At 38.5% G+C, this 21495-nt stretch overlaps 1 protein-coding gene across 2 annotated transcripts in view; it reads right to left on the reverse strand.

Annotated features, from left to right (window-relative positions):
* fndc3ba (fibronectin type III domain containing 3Ba) overlaps positions 1–21495 on the reverse strand; it is a 152269-nt gene that overhangs the window by 107626 nt on the left and 23148 nt on the right. The window lies entirely within an intron of this gene.

Consider the following 21495-nt stretch of genomic DNA (forward strand, 5'->3'; position numbering starts at 1 on the left):
CCCCGATGGTTTAACCTAGATCTATGAACAAGACATTCCAAGAGCATTCCGAGACTGCCTGATCTAAGAGACCTCGAGAGGGTTAAAATGTCAGAGAGATATGCTGGTGCTAGTCCGTGCAATGCTTTAAAAACAATTTTTTTTATTTTATTCTCAATTCTCTGTTTAACTTGTAACCAGTGGAGAGAAGTTAAAAAGGGAGAAATGTGATCCAATTTTCACCTCCCAGTCAGCAATCTGGCTGCAGCATTTGGTACTGTCTGAAGGCACCCAATCAATGATTGCTTTACTCCACAGTAGAGTGAGTTGCAGTAATCAAGGCGTGAGGTAATGAATGCGTGGATGACTATTTCAAATTTTTGGAAGGATAGAATGGGTTTGAGTTTAGCTAATTCTAAATTTTAAATTCTTATGTTTGACAGATGTTTCTTAACTCAGTTAAAGACATTATACATGTTTGTGGACACCAGCCGAGCAGAAATCTGAACCCATCCCATCCCGCACCATAATGTGGTCCATCCATTGTCTCTCTTCTTCCCTGACTGTTTGATTTTCCATCTATCAATCATCACCTTTTAACCACTCCTCAAGCTCCGGGTATATGCAGTGCATCAGGTGAGATTGACATGGCAAAACAAAGGTAAACAGATTATACAGATGGTGACCTCCTTTAGACCCAGTCACTGAGCCATCACCATGAACTAAGGCTGGGATAAAGACGCATGTGTGAGGAGAAAGCTTTGGCCTGAAAATGCAGACAGATCAATCTGGAATGACAGACCATCTCTGCAGATGATATACCAGCAGGGTTGGGACCACCACTGTCATGCAGAGCCATGACCTATGCCAGTGGTTCTCAAATCTTTTCACTGTAATGCCCCTTTGTGTAGAGTGCACCGCTTTGTGCCCTTCCTCAAATAAAAATGTATAATAAACCAAAAACAAATTCTGTTATACAATACTGGAACATCCATACTTTTGGTTGGTGGTCTTATTTTTCTGATGTTTGTTTGCATTAAATTTATGATACATTTCTATATTTCATATAATGCCACAAAATCTGTGGCCCCCCAGGAAAACACTCATCCAGAACTAATTCCTGTTTTCGTTTTTTTTATTTCACATATATAATTTAAGATGTTTTAAAGATGTTCTTTTACCATTTTGATTCTGTTATAAATGTTGGTTAATTGTATTTGTTCTTACGTTTGTGTATTGTCTATACTGTATGAAGCAGAGTTTGGGGTTTTGACTACTAAAACAATCCAACTTCTTAGTAAAAAACACTGATAGACACAATGAACTAAAAATGATAAAAACAGCAAAAAACAAACACACAGAAATTTAAAATAAGAAAGGTGAATATTCAAAAGATTTGTATGATATGACTGAAAATACCAGTGACTTTAAAGGTCCAGCGTTTGAAATTTGATATATTATTTGCAACCAAAGACCTCACTCCACCCCTCCCTTTCAAAGCACTACGGTGGCTGACACAGGACAAACATGTCATCACGTTTTCGCTTCTTTGCCGACAGTGTATTTACAAAACATGCTCTGTAGAGCAGTTTGTCCGTTTAGGGCTACTGCAGAAACAACATGGAGAATTCCATGTAAGGGGACCCACGGTGTATGTAGATAGAAATAGCTCATTCTAAGGAAATTAAAACATAACTCTTCATAATGTAAGGTCTTTATTCACCTCGGAAGAGTTATGTGTATTATATTGCATTTCTGTCAATAGATTCCTCTTAATCTCACACAATGCACCTGTAAAGGTGCAATATGTAACTTAAAAAATATACATGTTATTTGCACTGTTGGGCCGGATTCTGTGGGAAAAGTCAACCCATGTAAAAGTAAGTATGTAAAGTAACCTGCAATTTTATATTTCAAACAGACATGGTGATAAAAACGTTACAGAACTTCAAATAGAGTCAATGAGAATTGCACGATCATACACTCGAGAGTAAAAGGAAGAGAGGATGAAAAAGAGAGAGGGAGTGAGGCCAATAGACGGCCACACACAGCGACAAAACCCTACAGCTAACCAGCAATAATTAATGACCTTTCCAAGCCGGCAAGTCACAGTGCCAGAGAGCTAAAGTAAGGATTCTGAGAGAAGAGGCAGGACAGAGATAGCAAAACGACAGAGAAAAGAGAGTTAACATGACTCAATAAAAGGCAGCGGAGTTAATTCAGTCAGCTGTCAGTCCTGATACAGTCCCAGTTCCAGGGGACAGGTTAAAGGGGTCATATGGCGCGAATACGTGTTTTTCTGTGTTTTTGGTGTGTTATAAGTTGCCCATGCATGTATTAGACACGTAAAATTGCAAAAATGAAAGTGTCAGAACAAAAGATGCATTCTATCTAAAAGCAAATGCTCACCCAGACCTGCCTGAAACACCTCGTGTAACCACACCCCCACAAATCTACATCAGTTCATGGTATGATTTGACTAAGACCGCACAAATGTATACACAAGTAAGGTGGGAGTACCTTTCAGTACAATTGCTTTGGAACCTGAAGTTACAAATATGGTAAGAGGCGTTACATTTCCTTGCAGTATTCGACCAATCACTACGCACTGGTGAACTGGCCAATCATAGCACACCTCACTTTTCAGAGCCATGAGCTTTGTAAAAAATCTGCACGTTTCATAGAGGCGGGGCAAAGAGGAGATACAAACATGCACGGTATGTGGAAAATACAGCGTTTTTTAACCTTAAATTGTGTATACACATTGCATTACATCGAAAACAAACAATAATATTCGTTTTAGCCGTGTCATACTGATCAGTTCTGACTTGTATCTCTTTTCTACTCTTTAAAAAAAAAAAAAAACTTAGCTTTGTATACTGTGGTAGGCTATATGAGACTAGTTTTTTATTGCACTTATGCTTTTTGTTGTCCTTATGTTGTTCCAATTGACCCCTTTAAACTGCTGGGTGGTTAGGCTGAGATTAGCACAGTTGAGCACATCGTGCTGTGCTGCTTTGATGCCTGGATCCCTCCTGCTTTAGCAGCTAATGGGGCCTAAGCTAAGCCTCGGCCTCTCACCCATCAAAAGCTATAATAAGGATTTCCACTGAAACTGAAGCCTGCATTTATTTTCGGATTTGTACCACTTACGATGGAAACTTACAATGAGAAAGAAAGTTTACAGAAAGTCCGGCCTAATATTTCATGTACTTTTGTAGCCTCATGCTTCTGTTTACATTGACGCATTTTGCAGACGCTTTTATGCAAAGCGACTTACATTGCATTATACTAAACATTTGTTTCTAAGTATGTGCAATCTCTGGGGCCATGCTTTAACCACTGAGCTAACCACTGACCTACAGGAAAGCTGTTTGTTTGAAGTGTTTTGTTTTGCTTCAGTTGCAGCAACTTCTTTCTCATGAAGGGTTTTCTGCTCGCAGCTAAATTCGCAAGGTTTCCTCTTCTATGGAAGGATGTCTGATTAATAAAGTGTCGATTCCAAAGGACGCTAAAAAGCTAAATTGAAAAATTCCTTCAAGGATAGTACGCAACAATCGGCCGCTTGTTCACTTAGGCCGAGGGAAGTGGTGGGATGAGAGATGGCCTTGTGTGAAGGGGCCCAGCTTGCTGCTGAAAGCGAAAACTAAGGACTGCCTCTCAAATCTAACAGAGGACGTAAAAGACAATAATTCACAGAGGTGTCACCCCATCTGTCTGACGGGGCCAAAGAGGCCACACTGAGCTTACACCCAGAGCCCTGAGACCACAAAACCTTTTCATTCAGCATATGATCTCGTATCGTCTGCTTCAGCAGTACTGGTCTTTACATATCTGTATGTCAACAATGCAAAACCAAAATCAAATGTTGATACATATACATATATATATATTAGTGCTGTCAATCGATTAAAAAAATTAATCGGATTAATTTTTCTGTGATTAATCACGATTAATCGCACATAACTATTATATTTTAAATATATACTTTTACATTTTAATAATTTCACATTTAATCTTCAAATTGATGTAGAAACAACATATTTCTTTAACAGCATCATTTTATGAAAGCTAACATTTTGATATTAGTATTGTAACTGATGTCACTATTAAATTGATTATTTTAACATGAATTATAGCCATTCAACAGTATAATTGAGAGCTCGTGTAGGAAACATACACGAATTGAAGGACACTTTACAGTCTTTATTAATGCTAAATTATAAATTAAATGCAGAAGAATTCTCATTAAAGCTATAAAATCACATTGATTTCTTCTTTTATTTTGTTCTTTGATTAACATTAGTGACAGGAGTCACAGCAGCACGTTTAAGAACGTGGCCCCTTTAAGAGCTGTCTCAGTACGCAGATCTGACCGTCACCGCACTCCCATTTTCACAACTCTTCGCATTCATTTAAGATTTTATTTTACACTTTGAAGTCTGTGCTTAAGAAAATGCTAGACAAAACGGGCTTTCTGACATAATCTTGTGTGGTTTTATCCATTCAAGCACGAAAGAGAACTTGACACAGATGTGCTGTCTGACAGAGATTCACCGACGCAGCCCTTAGCAGGTGACTGTTTACACCAGACTGGACCTCGCGTTGCGTTTTGCCGCGTCCCACAGTTTAGAAGCTGTCTATCTCCATTGAACGCGTCAAAGCAACTGTTTAAAATCGCGCTTAAGTGGTTTAAAAGCCTGTACACGAGTAAGAGCGTGATTACATAATGTAACGCTAGACAAAGGATGTCAAAACAAACGGATGCTGCGTTAATTGCGATAAATATTTTCTCACGCGTTAATTTGAAAATTAATCGCATGGGTCTACCGTGTACGTTGAACCCTAAATACCACCAATACAGGCTCTATTAGGAACGCCTGTTCAATTCTCATAATGCAATTATCTAATCAACCAATCACTGGCAGGTTGCTTCAATGCATTTAGGGTTGTGGTCTGGTCAAGACAATCTCCTGAACTCCAAACTGAATGTCGAAGGGAAAGAAAGTATTTAAGCAATTTTGAGGTGCCATGGTTGTTGGTGCCAGACGGCCGGTCTGAGTATTTCACAATCTGCTCAGTTACTGGGATTTTCACGCACAACCTTTCTAGGGTTTACAAAGAATGGTGTGAAAAGGGAAAAACATCCAGTATGCGGCAGTCCTGTGGGCGAAAATGCCTTGTTGATGCTAGAGTCGAGGAGAATGGGCCGACTGATTCAAGCTGATAGAAGAGCAACTTTGACTGAAATAACCACTCGTTACAACGCAGGTATCAGCAAAGCATTTGTGAAGCCACAACACGCACACCAATTGAGGCAGATGGGCTACAACAGCAGAAGACCCCACCGGGTACCACTCATCTCCACTACAAATAGGAAAAAGAGGCTAAATTTGCACGAGCTCACCAAAATTGGACAGTTGAAGACTGGAAAAATGTTGCCTGGTCTGATGAGTCTCGATTTCTGTTGAGACATTCAAATGGTAGAGTCAGAATTTGGCAAACAGAATAAACTGGAATCATGACCAGCAGTTGTAATGGTGTGGGGGAGTTTCTTGGCACACTTTCTTATTGCCAATGGGCATCGTTTAAATGCCAGCCCTGAGCATTGTTTCTGACCATGTCCATCCCTTTATGACCACCATGTACCCATCCTCTAATGGCTACTTCCAGCAGGATAATGCACCATGTCACAAAGCTCGAATCATTTCAAATTGGTTTCTTGAACATGACAATGAGTTCACTGTACTAGAATGGCCCCCACAGTCACCAGATCTCAACCCGATAGAACATCTTTGGGATGTGGTGGAACGGGAGCTTCGTGCCCTGGATGTGCATCCCACAAATCTCCATCAACTGCAAGATGCTATCCTATCAATATGGGCCAACATTTCTAAAGAATGCTTTCAGCACCTTGTTGAATCAATGCCACGTAGAATTAAGGCAGTTCTGAAGGCGAAAGGGGGTCAAACACCGTATTAGTATGGTGTTCCTAATAATCCTTTAGGTGAGTGTATATATATATATATATACTGACTCTGGCTCAATTACAGTTTTTTAAATTTACGGTGACAAATTTAAATTTAAAGTGATAATTAATAAGATTTTTTACAAGGTAGACAATGAAATGAAATGTATACAAAATGTATGAAAAAATTAAATATTTTCATATATTTTATAAAAATTCACTTGGAATAAACACTTGGAAAAATGCACATTCAGCAGTTCAGATATGTGCATTTTTCCAAGTGTTTATTCCAAGTGAATTTTTATAAAATATGTCAAATGGTGTAACTGGCAAAGAATGCGAAATATGAAATATTTTATCCACCTAGATGGAATGTAAATATACTCCTAAAAATAAATAATTTATTTAAAAATATCACATGAAAATAGATTTTATTATTCTCTAAATATAAATTTGTATGTGTTTTGCAACATTTATTGGGACGTATGCTGAAAACACCTTTGTTTTCTAAATAATCTTGGTAAAAAATGGGTAAAAACCATATTAATACATACACTAAACTAGATGCTTCTCTTTTATTACGCATACATTTTCCCGTATATAATTATATTTTTCTGAAAAATGCTGGTTACGCCAATTGACCACTTGACCATGTTGCTTATACAGCCAAAGACCATTGTTTATTGAATACATCTTGGACTTACAGAGCTTTAATTCTGAACTTGTGGATAAAGCGCCACTTTGAAAATAGTTCCAAATAGTAGTTTAGTTTATATTACATCTTCAATTAGCATCATAAATTAGTGATATTTGACTAAATTGGCCCCTAACAGAAAGGTTTGTTATAGAAGTCCAATGGTGTAACTGAATCAAATTTGACAGGCATATATGGACACCTATGTAAACACACACGGCCTTGGTGAGAATATTTCAAATGCAATTTATCAAGTTAATACTCATTTTTATAATAATGATGAAATATCAATATATTTCTGGGGTCAAACCATTTGACACGCATACCTAAGAATACCTGACACACCCTAAACATGTCAAATGATCTCTTTTTAAAAAGAGTTTCTAACCTTTGCATGCAGCAGTTAGGGGTTCTTCTCTGTGCTTTCATTTCCTATCACGTCTTCTTGCACAATATTAACAAAATTGCCCCTTAAATGGTGGTTTCACCACCTTGACACTTCATGAATATGACTTGACTCACAGGATTCCCCACATTAATTATAATATTTAGAACAATGGTGTTCCATTAACTTTTATTTACTATTAAATAGGACTAATGTAAGATTATGCAAGCTATCTAATATGGTCTTTTATTGAGAATTTCATCGTTTTTAAACAAGGTTAATTTTTGGTATCAAGTTTTTACGGTTTACATAGACATTTCTGCAATCATTCTCTCCCCAATTATTCTCTCAAGATGAATTAAAACCAGAATTTCAGTCCTGGTCCTCAGAAAAGAGAATGTATGCAAGTAATTTGCAACTTTATTTTGAAATTTTAACCCTTTTAAATGAAATGAAATCCCAGTGACACAAAAAAATGAGCTTCACGTCATTGATCCACAAGCAGGTTCTACAGCACAACAAGCAGACACAATAGGAGAGATGTCCTGTGGATGGACTTAAAGGGATAGTTCATCAACAAATGAAAATTCTGACATGAATTACTCAACCTCAAGTTGTTACCTGTATAAATTAAAATGCTTGTCAAAGGTGCCCCAGAACTGTCTGTTTTCCTAAATTCTTAAAAATATCTTATTTTGTGTTAAACAGAACAAACAAATTACACAATAATTCTTTCTACAATGGTAGTCAATGGTGCCCCAGAAATCTCAGTTGCTAAAATTCTTCCAAATAGCTTTCTTTGTGTACAACCAAACAAAGAAATGTAAACAAGTTTGGAACAACTTGAGGGTGAGTAAATGAAGACAGAATTTAAATTTTTGGGTGAACTGTCCCTTTAAATGTCTGAATGGGACCTTGGCCTTCCTGTTCATTACATAATTTTCAAAGTCATTTCCCCTCTCAATTTGAGGCGCTCGCTTTCCTGCACAGCCTGACACACAAACCTCCTTGTCACAACACACACGAGAACCCACGCGGATCATGCCATGACTGACGGCACCCACCAAATAACAGCAAACTGTTATTTTAGGGCACTGATGGGCCCCATTATCCTTTCATTTGCCATCGTATCTTCTCCTCCTTTATTTAAAGTGTTCCACTTATAACTGTCCTCAAAGTGAGTCAAACCAGCTGGCAACAGCCGAACAAACCTTATTAGACCCAAGAAACAAGCTCTGATTGAAACCATGGAAATACGTTCACTCTGACTCAGTAGCTTTCACAATATATTTCTTCAACTTGCATTCAAATTAATCTTAGATGAAATCAGATTATAGCGAGAAGTAAGGAGATCCCAGTGTGAGATCTGAGGTTACCCGTCTCGCTTTTAAAGGAATAGTTCACCCAAAAACGAAAATTCTGTCATGATTTACTCACCCTCATGTTGTTTCAAATCTGTTTACATTTCTTTGTTCTGTTGAACACAAAAGAAGATATTTAGAATAATGTAGGAAACCAAAGCATTCTGGGGAACCATTGACTACCATGGTAGTTTTGTTTCCTACTATGGAAGTCAATGGTGCCCCAAAACTGTTCGGTTAAAATCAATCTCATAAATATCTTCTTTTGTGTTCATTGCAACAATAAAATGTATAGGTTGATGCTGAGTAAATAATGACAGAATTTTCATTTTGGTGTGAACTGTCCCCTTTGATGAAGGGTAACTTAGCCTTACGCCACCTTAAGTATTAGCAGACACAGTATGAGGAGACAAACCACTCATAGAAAAATGATCGGTGGAAACCACAACAACGTGTCACCTATACAGTTAAAAGAGCCAACTGCTTTTTGAACAGCCACCATTCACAAGGTTGTAAAAAAGCCCCACCCTTTATGACTTTGTTATGAAACACATTCAATATTTTGTATATGTCTGCTATGCTTCCTACTGTAATAACATTAACAACTCCATTAATGACACTTTACAATATTTTAATTCACAGGTTAATTCCAAAAATCAGAGCAGAAAATGTCTCACCGATTTTTTTTATTCCAAGTGAATTTACTCGCCTCATAAAGACAGAGTGTTTATGTCCGTGAGTGAATGTGTGGGCATTAATGTGGATAAGAGCTTTTAGGGAGGAGAAGAATCTTCCAGCCTCAGGCAACGTGTTATGTCGGTGGTCCTCAACTCACTTACCACCAGCATCAAAACCCACAAACAGCATATTAAATATTTTTCTCTCGCTTGGAACACTGCTCATTTCTTTCTCCTCGCATACTGTGAGACCTCAGTGAAGTGTGTAACAGCTTAGCCCCGTTGCTAAGGCTTTCCGCAACTGTTATGTTGTGTTTTGGCGTGTCTACCTGCCGTATGTCTTCTCTTTCCACCTGCTAAAGTCTCCCTGTAGTGCAAAGACTCATTCTCCAGAGCCTTTCACATGTCTGTAGAAATACAAAAGGAAAGGTGTTTTTGAATGAAGGAGCGGGGTATTTTTGAATGGCAGCGCTTTGACTATAACCGGAGATGAATATCACTTTTCTCCCATTCAGAACAAAACACACTGAGCCTCTTCCTGCATTCAAGAGGCCGCTCAGAGCAGACCGTGTATTTAACTTTGTGGAAGACAATAAGGTAAGTACAGTATGGTACGGTCACACAGACACACTGTATGTGAGCACACACACACTCTATTCGACTATTTCACATGGTGGGTGATTTGGCACAGTTGCTCAGTCCAGATCTGCACAGCACAAAAAGAGAAAAAACTGGTCATGCACACCCTGACTTTCCTGTTTCCTGTCAGCCTGGCGGAAAGGGCCAGCTGTGGGTCATGATTGCACAACCCTGCTAACACAAGTCATCTGGAGCCTTATAAAGTGAGAAGCTTTCACAAACACACATATGCATGCTTAATTCATGTCCCATGCATTTTGCCAAATGTTATCCTGGGAAAACAACTCGCAACAACTTACACCCTCATCACATGACACGAGATGTGGGCGAGCCACATCCACAACATTCCTCTCCCACAGCACGATGTGCACACAGACGTGGCTACAAACACGGAAGGATTCTAATAAATTTGGGAAGGCGTCACATGACCTGGTTATTCGCCACACCTTGGTAGCAATGAATTCATGAAATTGTTTACAGAGAAAATAGTAAAAACTCAACCTCCAAGTCTGTCCTATGAATTAGTATCAACCATCGCCCCAAAAGAAAAGCTACAGTGTTTTTCACCTATAAAACAGGAAGATTTAATTAAACTTATTGCAACATCTAAACCTACAACATGCTTATTAGACCCCATACCAACTAAATTATTAAAAGAGTTACTACCTGTTGCAATTGAGCCAATTTATAACATTATCAACTCGTCAATTAATCTAGGCCATGTCCCAGGACCCTTTAAACTGGCCGTCATTAAGCCTCTTATCAAGAAACCAAACTTAGACCCCAATGAACTAGGAAGCTATAGACCGATTTTTAAATCTCCCTTACCTGTCTAAAATACTAGAAAAAGTAGTGTCCACTCAGTTGTGCTCTTTCTTACAAAATAATGACATACATGAAAAATTTCAGTCAGGCTTTAGACTGCATCAAAGCACTGAAATTGCGCTCATTAAAATGACAAACGACCTGCTTATAGCATCAGATAAAGGTAACATCTCACTCCTAGTCCTGCTAGACCTTAGTGCTGCGTTCAATACTGTAGACTAGGGCTGCAACTAACGATTATTTTGATAATCGATTAGTTGGACGATTATTTTTCCGATTAATCGGATAAAATGTAATTACATCTTTTGCTTATAATAAGTAAATCAGATATGGGAAAAGTATACACAACTGAACTCATTAGCCTTCTCCCAAAATGTTGTGAATGTCTCCATCATTAATACACCTGGTGAGTTGATTCATGTGTGTCATATTAGAAGCAACTGACAATAGTCTCCCAAACGTGGGAGCGAGGGGAGGGTCGGCCAAGGAAATAATTTTTTTGTGCCATGAAAAGTGAGATATTTGTCATTCAAATGTAGTGAAGTACAGTAAAAAGTAAACAGAAAAAGTAATATTTCTGTACAAATACTCAAAAAGTGTACTTAAGTACAGTACTCAAGTAAATGTACTTCGTTATCCACCTCTGAACTAAATAAACCACCATATCAGGGTATTTAGCCTATTATGTACTTTGCAAAGTGCAAACGCCACAAATTGGGTTTTACTAATATAATCTATAATTTTGTCATTTAAACACCTCTCCCCTTTAAACTTTAAATCTGCGCAGCTTGAAGAGATGCATGCAGAACACGTTGGACTTTAAAACTGCGCACCTAGCGCTGCACGGAGAGACGCATGCACCAAGAGACACGTCTGACTTTAAAACTGCGCAACTTGTGCCGCACGGAGAGACACATCCACGGAGAGACACGTCTGACTTTAAAACTGCGCACCTAGCGCTGCACGGATAGACGCATGCACCGAGAGACACGTCTGACTTTAAAACTGCGCAACTTGTGCCGCACGGAGAGACACATCCACGGAGAGACACATCTGACTTTCAAACTGCGCATCTCATGCTGCACGAAGAGACGCATCCACGGAGAACCCCGTCTGACATTTAAAACTGCGCAGCTCATGCTGCATGGAGAGACACATCTAAAACGGTAATTTTACAAGGGAAGAAGACGCGCTTGATTTGTAACTGCAACTGACGTCACACACTCAAAAAAATGTGTTGTTGGATTAACTTAATTTTATTATGACACCTATTTCCACACAATTGAATTGATTTATTCGAATTTAAGATTTATTTGTCTGCACAATTCACCCAGTTTAAGTTCATCAATTTATTTTATTTCAGATGAATGTAATTCCTTTGTGTTGAGCCAATTAAATTTGAATGCTTCAGTGATGTAAGCAAGATGTAATGTAAGGTGCTAGCAGGAAGCACCAGATAGTTTACTGCATGACCACTTGCAGACTATTTACTCACTGAGTAAGGCTGCATACATGAAAAATGGCATAAATGTGCTCGTCCCCAACCTCAGTAAAACCGTTACTCTTCACCACTATGGTAACCCCTCAAAAATCACAGACAACAGAAAATCTTCTAAATTTTAACATTACAGAACAGTAAACACTAACAAGTCTCCTTATCTTTCATCCTGCACAAAAACACACATACAATAACATTTAATTTTAAATTTTACTATCTAAATCCAGTCATAAGGGCAATGCATGCTGGGAACTCAGTCCACTGTGTAGTTTCGGTTAGTCAATGAAAATGATTAATGTTGTCCCAACACAAATGGAATAAGTTATGTCAAAGAGTCGCCTATTTATGTTAGTATTACACATTTCAATTGTGTTTGAACAAGAAACACATACAAATATGTTAGATACAACTATATACAGTGAGGGAAATAAGTATTTGATCCCCTGCTGATTTTGTAAGTGTGCCTACTTACAAACAAATGAAGGGTCTATCATTTTTATGGTGGGTTTATTTTAACGGATAGACACAGAATATTAAAAAAAATCAGGGGAAAAAAATGTTATATAAAGGTTATAAATTGATTTGCATTTCAGTCAGTGAAATAAGTATTTGATCCCCTACCAACTAGCAAGAATTCTGGCTCCACAGATTGGTTATGTGCCTATATGGACCACAGATTAGTCCTGTCACTTTAAGAAAGTACTCCTAAATCAGCTTGTTATGTATATAAAAGATGCCTGCCAACAGAATCTGTATCTTCCAGTTCAACCTCTCCAACACCATGGTCCAGACCAAATAGGTTTTAAAGGATGTCAGCGACAAGATTGGAGACCTGCACAAACCTTGAATAGGCTACAGACAGAAGCTTGGTGAGAAGGAGACAACTGTTGGTGTGATTATTTGGAAATAGAAGAAATACAAAATAACTATCAAATGCCCTTGTTCTGGAGCTCCCTGCAATATTTCCCCAATGGGGTAAAGATGATCATGAGAAATGTTAAAGATCAGCCCAGAACTACACGGAAGAAGCTTGTTAATGATTTCAAGACAGTTGGGAACACAGTTAGCAAGCAAAACATTGGTAACACATTGGTAACACGCTATGCCACAGTAGACTGAAATCCTGAAGCACCCGCAAGGTCCTCCTGCCCAAGAAGGCCCGCCTGGCTCGTCTTAAGTTTGACAATGAACATAAAAATGATTCAGAAAAGGCTTTGGCGAAAGTGCTGGCACTGCTGTGAGACCAAAATGGACTCCTGTGTTTGAAGGGAGAGAAATGCTGACTATGAGCCCAAGAACATCATGTCTACAGAGAAGCACAGTGTTGGAAACATTCTGCTTTAGGGCTTTTTCTCTGCTACAGGTATACAGGATGACTTCACCGCATTGAGGGGCTGAGGGACGGGCCCATGTACCGTAAAATCTTGGACGAGAACCTCCTCCCCTTAACTAGGTCACTGAAGATGGGTCATGGATGAGCCTTTAACATGACAAAGACGCAAAACATATTGCCAAGACAACCAAATAGTGGCTTAAGGAGAAGCACATTAAATGTCCTAGCCAGTCTCTAGACCCTAGTCCTATAGAACATCTGTGAAGGAGGCTAAAACTCCAATTTGCTGAGCGACAGCCAAGAAACCTTAAAGATTGACAGAGGAGTGGACTAAATGTATCCGGACACATGTGCAAACCTGGTGACCAACTATCAGAAATGTCTGACCTCTGTGCTTGCCAACAAGGGTTTCTCCACAAAGTACAAAGTTATGTTTTGCTTGGGGATCAAATACTTATTTCACTGACTGAAATGCAAATCAATTTATAACCTTTATATAACATTTTTTTCCCCTGATTTTTTTTAATATTCTGTGTCTATCAGTTAAAATAAACCCACCATAAAAATTATAGACCCTTCATTTGTTTGTAAGTAGGCAAACTTACAAAATCAGCAGGGGATCAAATACTTATTTCCCTCACTGTAGTTGTTGCAGCCCTACTGTAGACCCTAAAATACTTTTAGATCGATTACACAATTATACCGGTATTCAGGGACAGGCATTAGAATGGTTCAGATCTTACTTAACAGACAGACATCAATTTGTTAATTTAAATGGGGAATCGTCAAATCTAACACAAGTAAATTATGGATTACCTCAGGGATCAGTTTTAGGACCCTTGCTATTCTCCATATACATGCTGCCCCTTGGCAACATTATTAGAAAACATGGAATTAGCTTCCATTGTTATAATAATAATTCATTACATTTATATAGCGCTTTTCTGGACACTCAAAGCGCTTTACATGGAAGGGGGAATCTCCTCAACCACCACCAATGTGCAGCATCCACCTTGATGATGTGACGGCAGCCATATTGCGCCAGAACGCCCACCACACACCAGCTTATTGGTGGAGAAGAGACAGAGTTACGAAGCCAATTAGTACATATGGGGATGATTAGAAGGCCATGATGTATAGAGACGAATGTTTCAACAAATGAAACTTCCTAAATCACAACTAATAAACTCTCCCTATTCTTCATAAACATTTACTCGGTAACTTTTAATCAAAGTCACTGAGTGCAGCTGTGACACGTCAGAGGAGACCTGGCCCTCCCGGTTGAGACTGGTTTCTCCCGAGGTTTTTTATTCTCCATTGATTTATCATTGGAGTTTGGGTTCCTCGCCATAGGGCATTGTTGGCTGGCTTGCTCACCGGGAGACTGCATTTATTAGATATTATTTACTAGAATGATCTTGCTTGTTCTACAAACACCATGCACTGTGCTGTGTTTTACATTTTCTGTGTTTTTCTGTTTTTCTCCTGTAAAGCTGCTTTGGAACAATCCACATTGTGAAAAGTGCTATATAAATAAAATTGAATTGAATTGACTTTCTGGAGTCAGGGATTTATGCAACAGGGAAAAAATGTGCCTCTTGTAACCAGGCAATAGATTTGTGGGCTGAAAGACTGAGGAGCTCCCACTTTTATTTATGCATAAATATCACACAGACTAATTAAATCCAGGGCAGCGAGGCGTGCGGCACAGCTAGTTTCCATCTCTCTCATTCGCTCCATCTGTCTGTCTCTCCCTCACCCGTCCGGTTCCTCCTGTCACATGCCAACCGGTTTCCGTCGTCTAGATGGGCACGAAAAAAGGAACAAATGAAAATAAACAAACACTGCGGGAACGGTCAGTCGAACGCTGAACCACAAACTGTTCCTTCACAGCCAAGCTGCATGCCGCTGACCCTTTGGAAACTCAGGGTCGGGTCTGACTAATTCCTAACTTGTGGAATGCAAACAAAAGGTCAGGGGTGCAACAAGACTGTCGGCTCTGTGAACCATCTTGTGAACCATCTGTAACCTCACCAAAAACACAGCGCTGTGGTCTTATTACACTAATAATGTCTGCACCAAAAAAAGTTTCAGTCTAGCCAGACGGACAAAAAACAAAACCACAAAACTCATTTCTATTGAGTGGCATGATACATTTTGTTTAGTAATATCAAAATTGTGAAAGTTTCACACTGGCAATGACACAGGGTTTTGCATCTAAAAAAACTTCTATCATCCACCTTTGTCAGAAAATAAGACTTTCTGTGTGCACCTCAGGAAATATCGATCACCACAAATTGGCTGACAGAATCCCAAAAAATTATAGCTATTGACAGAAAGGTATTTTTTGAAGTACATAGATGTTATTTAAAGGAACAGTTCACCCAAAAATGAAAATTCCTTCATCATTTACTCGCCCTCAAGTTGTTCCAAACCTGTGTAAATTTCTTAGTTCTGTTGAACACAGAGAAAGATACTTGGAAGAATGTTTGTAACCAAACAGTTCTTGTCCCCCATTGACTACCATGGTAGGAAAAAATATTGTATCTTTTTTGTTGAACACAAATTAGATATTTTGAAGAATTTAGGAGAACAAACAGTTCTAGGGCACCTTTGACTACCATTATCAATTTTCCTACTATGGTAGTCAATGATGGCCCAGAAATGTCAGTTGCTAACATTTTTCCAAATATCTTTGGAACAACATAAGGGATAGTGATTCCATTTTGGGGTGGACTATCCCTTTAAAGTCCTGCACATTCAACTGTGGGAGTAAAAAACTGTAAAAATTGTAAAAAAAAAAACACACAGCTCAGTAGCATACAAGCTCAGTTGGGGTGAAATCTTGTATTCTCTTCATGCCCTGTGCTTCAGATGCATCACCTGCTGAAGTTGAAGACACAGAGGATTGATTAACAACATTTAAAAAATAGCAAATCAAGAGAAATCAAGAGAGAGAAGTTGGAGTGAAAGAAGAATACCAGTAGACCTTGAATTCTACAAATGACAAGACAGGAGGTTTGAGAAAGCTGCTGTCTTTTGTATACAATCAGCATCAGCCCAGGGCATATCACACAGTGTGAAGAACAAAATAAACCTGGGCATTCACATGCCATAATGTCCATCAGATGGATGGACAAAAACACTAACAAACATGAAAGAGCCATTTTATATCTTGTGAACCCTTAGATCATTCAACACAGAGTGTATACCATGTTATTGTACTGTATATGTGGTATGACGTGTTAGGGTTTTGGCATCAAAGTAATGTTAACAGGTACAAAGCTCATCAAAAGAAGAGTTCTGTCATTGGTTCTGAGCAATACTCTCTAGGGGAGAAAATAATGAACAGTGTCTTTCAGCATCTAATGCTTAACATGCTTGTTAAAGAGCAAATTCAGCAACAGGATAATTCAACAGCTGTGGAACAGAAAAAATGGTTATTGCTCTGCAAAGTCTGCATACACAGGTAGGGAAACACTGATTTATTGGGACTTCTCTGGCCATAACATTTAGCATATCAGCATTCTTAGCATCAGCATGTGTATTTTGTGCATTGTATATTTTATTTGAACATTGCATGTTTTTAATCAGACTTCAAATTCATAAAAGATTGCGTATCACAGGCAGTTCTCATATTAATCTTGAGTACCTATACAGTAGTATTGCACATGCCGTATCTTCGAAGAGTACTAAGTTTGATAAAATTTATAAAAGAGAGATACAGCTATATTATTATTTCCGGAAAAACACAAGTCGCTAGAGGTGGGACTAGTGGGGAGAGTGGGATGGAACTACAGCACGAGTTCATGTCCGGCATCTTTTAGCACTGGGACCGCGCCATCTATCAGTTTCAAACGATCTCCAAATCCACCGTTATATCCACCGTTTATATAACATCCATCACTGAAATGCCGTGAACAAACAGACACACCTAAACTTCACTATCGCAATAGCAGCCCATCTTGACGCAGCGCAGATAATCTTGATGGCAAGTGGGTCTCGCTCATCGGTTGGCTCGGGGGTGGGCTCTTTCTTTCGCTTTTCCAGGAGAATGGCCAATACAAGGAATAGGATCCCTTTGACGTCACAGGGATCGAGAATTATAAAAAAACTTTCCGAAAAAAGTTGGAGTGCTGGGGGAGTGTTTCAAGTACAGAAATACTACGTCATACGTCCAACTCGTTTTTTAACAAGTTGACCATGTTAAGCCAGCAAGTTTAACAGTGTAAAGAAGTCAGAATGCATGACATAGCATGATACTAGGGGTGTGCGATATTGGCAAAAAATGATTATCTCGATGTGTTCTGGGATTTTGCCGATAACCAAACGATATTTTAAATGCATCCTTAGAAAATATGTTTGTAAGTCTTATATTGTACTACTAGCTTAATTTTGCAACACGCTAACAGAATATTGATTACTCATAATAGTAATAATGAAAACAATAAATTGAAGAGAGGTCTTAAGGTTTATTATTTTAAATAACAAAACAAAGAAATTAAAAAACACTGCTCAATGAAAATATTTTTCACATTACAATTTTAAATGTTTGCATTTATAAACAAATGACTCTCTTCAAGTTCTGTAAAATGTGTCAAAAAAATTAAATAAAATACATGGCTAACAGTAGCACTGTACAATTGCACAAAGATACTAGAGAAAATTTAACAGTTTTCAACAATTTGCCAAAAAATATAATCACTTAAGATTCAGTCAAATATTGTACTATAATGTAAACAAATGACACAGTACAGTTTGGCGATATAATTGCTGACCGCATTTGTTATGTCTTGCCATCTGCCACTTTTTTTGTTGTAAGGTACTTGTTTGCCAAATGATTCCCCCAATGTTTGCTGCGTGTGTTTTTTTGCTTTTACCCTGTCTGCTGCAGACGGGTCGTGTTCAGTTGATTCCTGCAGATTTTCATATTCGTCGTACTCTTGGCGATAACTAGTTCGAAGATGGTGAAAAAGATTGGTTGTCGAGCTGCTTTTGACAGCTACAGACTTTCGGCAAAGTTTGCAGATTGGCGTTTTTTGAATAACGTCTGACCTTTCAAAACCAAACCACCTTCATGCTAATGATGACGACCCACGTCTGGCAATTAAATCCAGCGTAGGTTGCAAGGTTGTTGGTGTTTGAATATTTTCTCTCCCTGTTTTCTTGCTCATCTTTAACTTATGTCATAAAGACCGCATGGATGCACTGCTATGTCACGCTCTGAATGCGCACGCGCAGACGGCGCAGTAGGTGACCAAAGCACGCAGTGAATTCGTGGACAGTGAATGCGGGTTTTTGATTGGTTATTAAAAGTGAGTGACATACTCGATAATGTGATTTCGCACATCGTTAAAACAACATTTACGATATTATCGCATACGATATACAGATGCTGGTCATATAATTAGAATATCATCAAAAAGTTGATTTATTTCACAAATTCCATTCAAAAAGTGAAACTTGTATATTATATTCATTCATTACACACAGACTGATATATTTCAAATGTTTATTTCTTTTAATTTGAAGATTATAACTGACAACTAATGAAAATCCCAAATTCAGTATCTCAGAAAATTAGAATATTACTTAAGACAAATACAAAGAAAGGATTTTTAGAAATCTTGGCCAACTGAAAAGTATGAACATGAAAAGTATGAGCATGTACAGCACTCAATACTTAGTTGGGGCTCCTTTTGCCTGAATTACTGCAGCAATGCGGCGTGGCATGGATTCGATCAGTCTGTGGCACTGCTCAGGTGTTATGAGAGCCCAGGTTGCTCTGATAGTGGCCTTCAGCTCTTCTGCATTGTTGGGTCTGGCATATCGCATCTTCCTCTTCACAATACCCCATAGATTTTCTATGGGGTTAAGGTCAGGCGAGTTTGCTGGCCAATTAAGAACAGGGATACCATGGTCCTTAAACCAGGTACTGGTAGCTTTGGCACTGTGTGCAGGTGCCAAGTCCTGTTGGAATATGAAATCTGCATCTCCATAAAGTTGATCTTTCAATTGTGAAACTCATACAGTCATAAATAAACACAGTTAAGAGCACATCTGACCACATTATGTAATCTTCATAACAAAAGAGACAGAAGTATAATTTGACCTGGCTGTAATGAGTGATCGATGTACTGAGAGGTTCAGCATTCAGCAGTGCTGTGTTTAGATGTTTCTGGATCTGAGGAATTGTGACTTTGGCCTGTTGTGGTTCTAACTATCATTTATAATGACAGCCATCCATTTTCAAACATACAGAGGGAGAGACCAAGAAAGAGATATTATGTTGATACTGGAAAGAGAGTGAGAATTAAATATAAAGTGATGTCTAATTTGATGAAAAATCTTGAGTTTTCCATTCGAGTTCAGAATCACACTTTGTCATGGCTGGACGACAATTCATTCATTCAATCATAGTCTAAACACAGGCAGTGAGATGTCTGCTAACAAATCAAAAAGGTCATTCACTATATCTTCTGCAAGCCGCTCTAATGACAACAAAATAAATAATTCACCATTACTACAGACCCCAAAAATAACTTTTATTAGGCCACAAATCAATACATTTATTATTTACTGAATAAAACATCTAGCAGCTACAGTAATAATGGCTGTGTAGAAATACATGCATAAATCATAAAGAAGTCTGTGTGTTATGTAAGGGATAATGCTTCGCGTCGGGGCTTATTTCTGCGATAACAACCGGCTGCTTGTACATTATCCCACTTATTACACGGCTACTTGCCACATGAGAAAAAAACTCAACAAATGTGAATTTGAAATATTTTATTAGCTCATTTTTATCGAATGCAGACCTTCTGCGAGGAAAAGCCATTTATTTTCATTTTAAGGATTATTTAACAATGTTCAAATGTCACGAACAGGAAATTTGGTTTAATAATTTGTAAATATAATGTCATATATGTTATTAAAAGACATATTTATATTTAATTTGTAAAAAAAACCTGTCAAAATTATTTGCTGCATCCGGGTTACCGGACGTTATTAGTTTTGAGAGGTTGTTATCTGGGAATAACGAACCTGCAAATGTCACGACTGGCCAATCAAAAACAAGCATTCCAACGAGCCGTGTAATAAATCTGAATGTTTCGCAGAAACGCTGAGAACGTTCTGGCAATAACCTTCACACCACGTACACCTCAGCCACAAGGGCTGGACAACTAATGTTTTTACAGAACTGAGTAACACCATGGTAACAGCCGTCTCTCATAGCAACAGCATCTCTTAAAGTCAGCTTACCTTTATCCAGGTCATGCTACAGTTGAACATGTAAACAGAAACAAATGAGGTAAACATCATATCCTTTAATATACTATCATTAATATACTACATTAATATCATTAATAAATTAAATGTTTCAAAATCTTCTATTGTGATGTTTTTATTTACCTACAATGCTCTCAGGTGACATCATACAGTAAGAGCTGGACCCTTGGGAATATTCTTAAAAGAGAATTCAGTTCAGGTGTTGAATATCTATACTGCTGGTTAAACCTGCCCTCCAAAAAGACCAGATGAGATATAACATTAGCTTTTATTCATTTTATAACCACTTTTCGATACAAGGAGTATAGTAACAGGAAATCATAAGACCATTGCAAAAATTGAGACATTGCAAATCCATGTCTTCCACACGGACACAAGCGTTATCCTCTGCACTAGAGCTCTTTACCATAATTCTAGACTGGACATCAAACTTAAAACAAATGTATGCTATCCAGAAAGAACCTGAACTATCCATCACATCCTGCAAGTGCCAACAGCTAAAAGATGGAGGCACCTGTGGAGACTGAGAGAACGGTACCCAGCTAAACCTTAACCTGCTCTCTCTTCTGGCAGTCAGGAGGCTACTCAAATATGGTGGGAAACCAGCTCTCACACGTCTCCCATTAAGCTCGCCGCATCCAACAATAGGTATTGAAAAGAGGGGAGCAGAAAGGCTGGCCCCAGAGTGAAGCACCTTTGTGCAGGCAGCTCCGGGTGAGGTGGGGCGAGGGTGTGCGTGGACCTCGGTTGAAGGGGCGTTGGGGGTTGGGAGGAATGCAGGAGACTTCTGTTAGCTTTTACACAGAGGCTCAGTTGAGCAGCGATGGAGATGTGTAATAAGGTCTC

This window comes from Triplophysa rosa, linkage group LG5 (assembly GCF_024868665.1).
Source record: "Triplophysa rosa linkage group LG5, Trosa_1v2, whole genome shotgun sequence".
NCBI lineage: Eukaryota > Metazoa > Chordata > Actinopteri > Cypriniformes > Nemacheilidae > Triplophysa > Triplophysa rosa.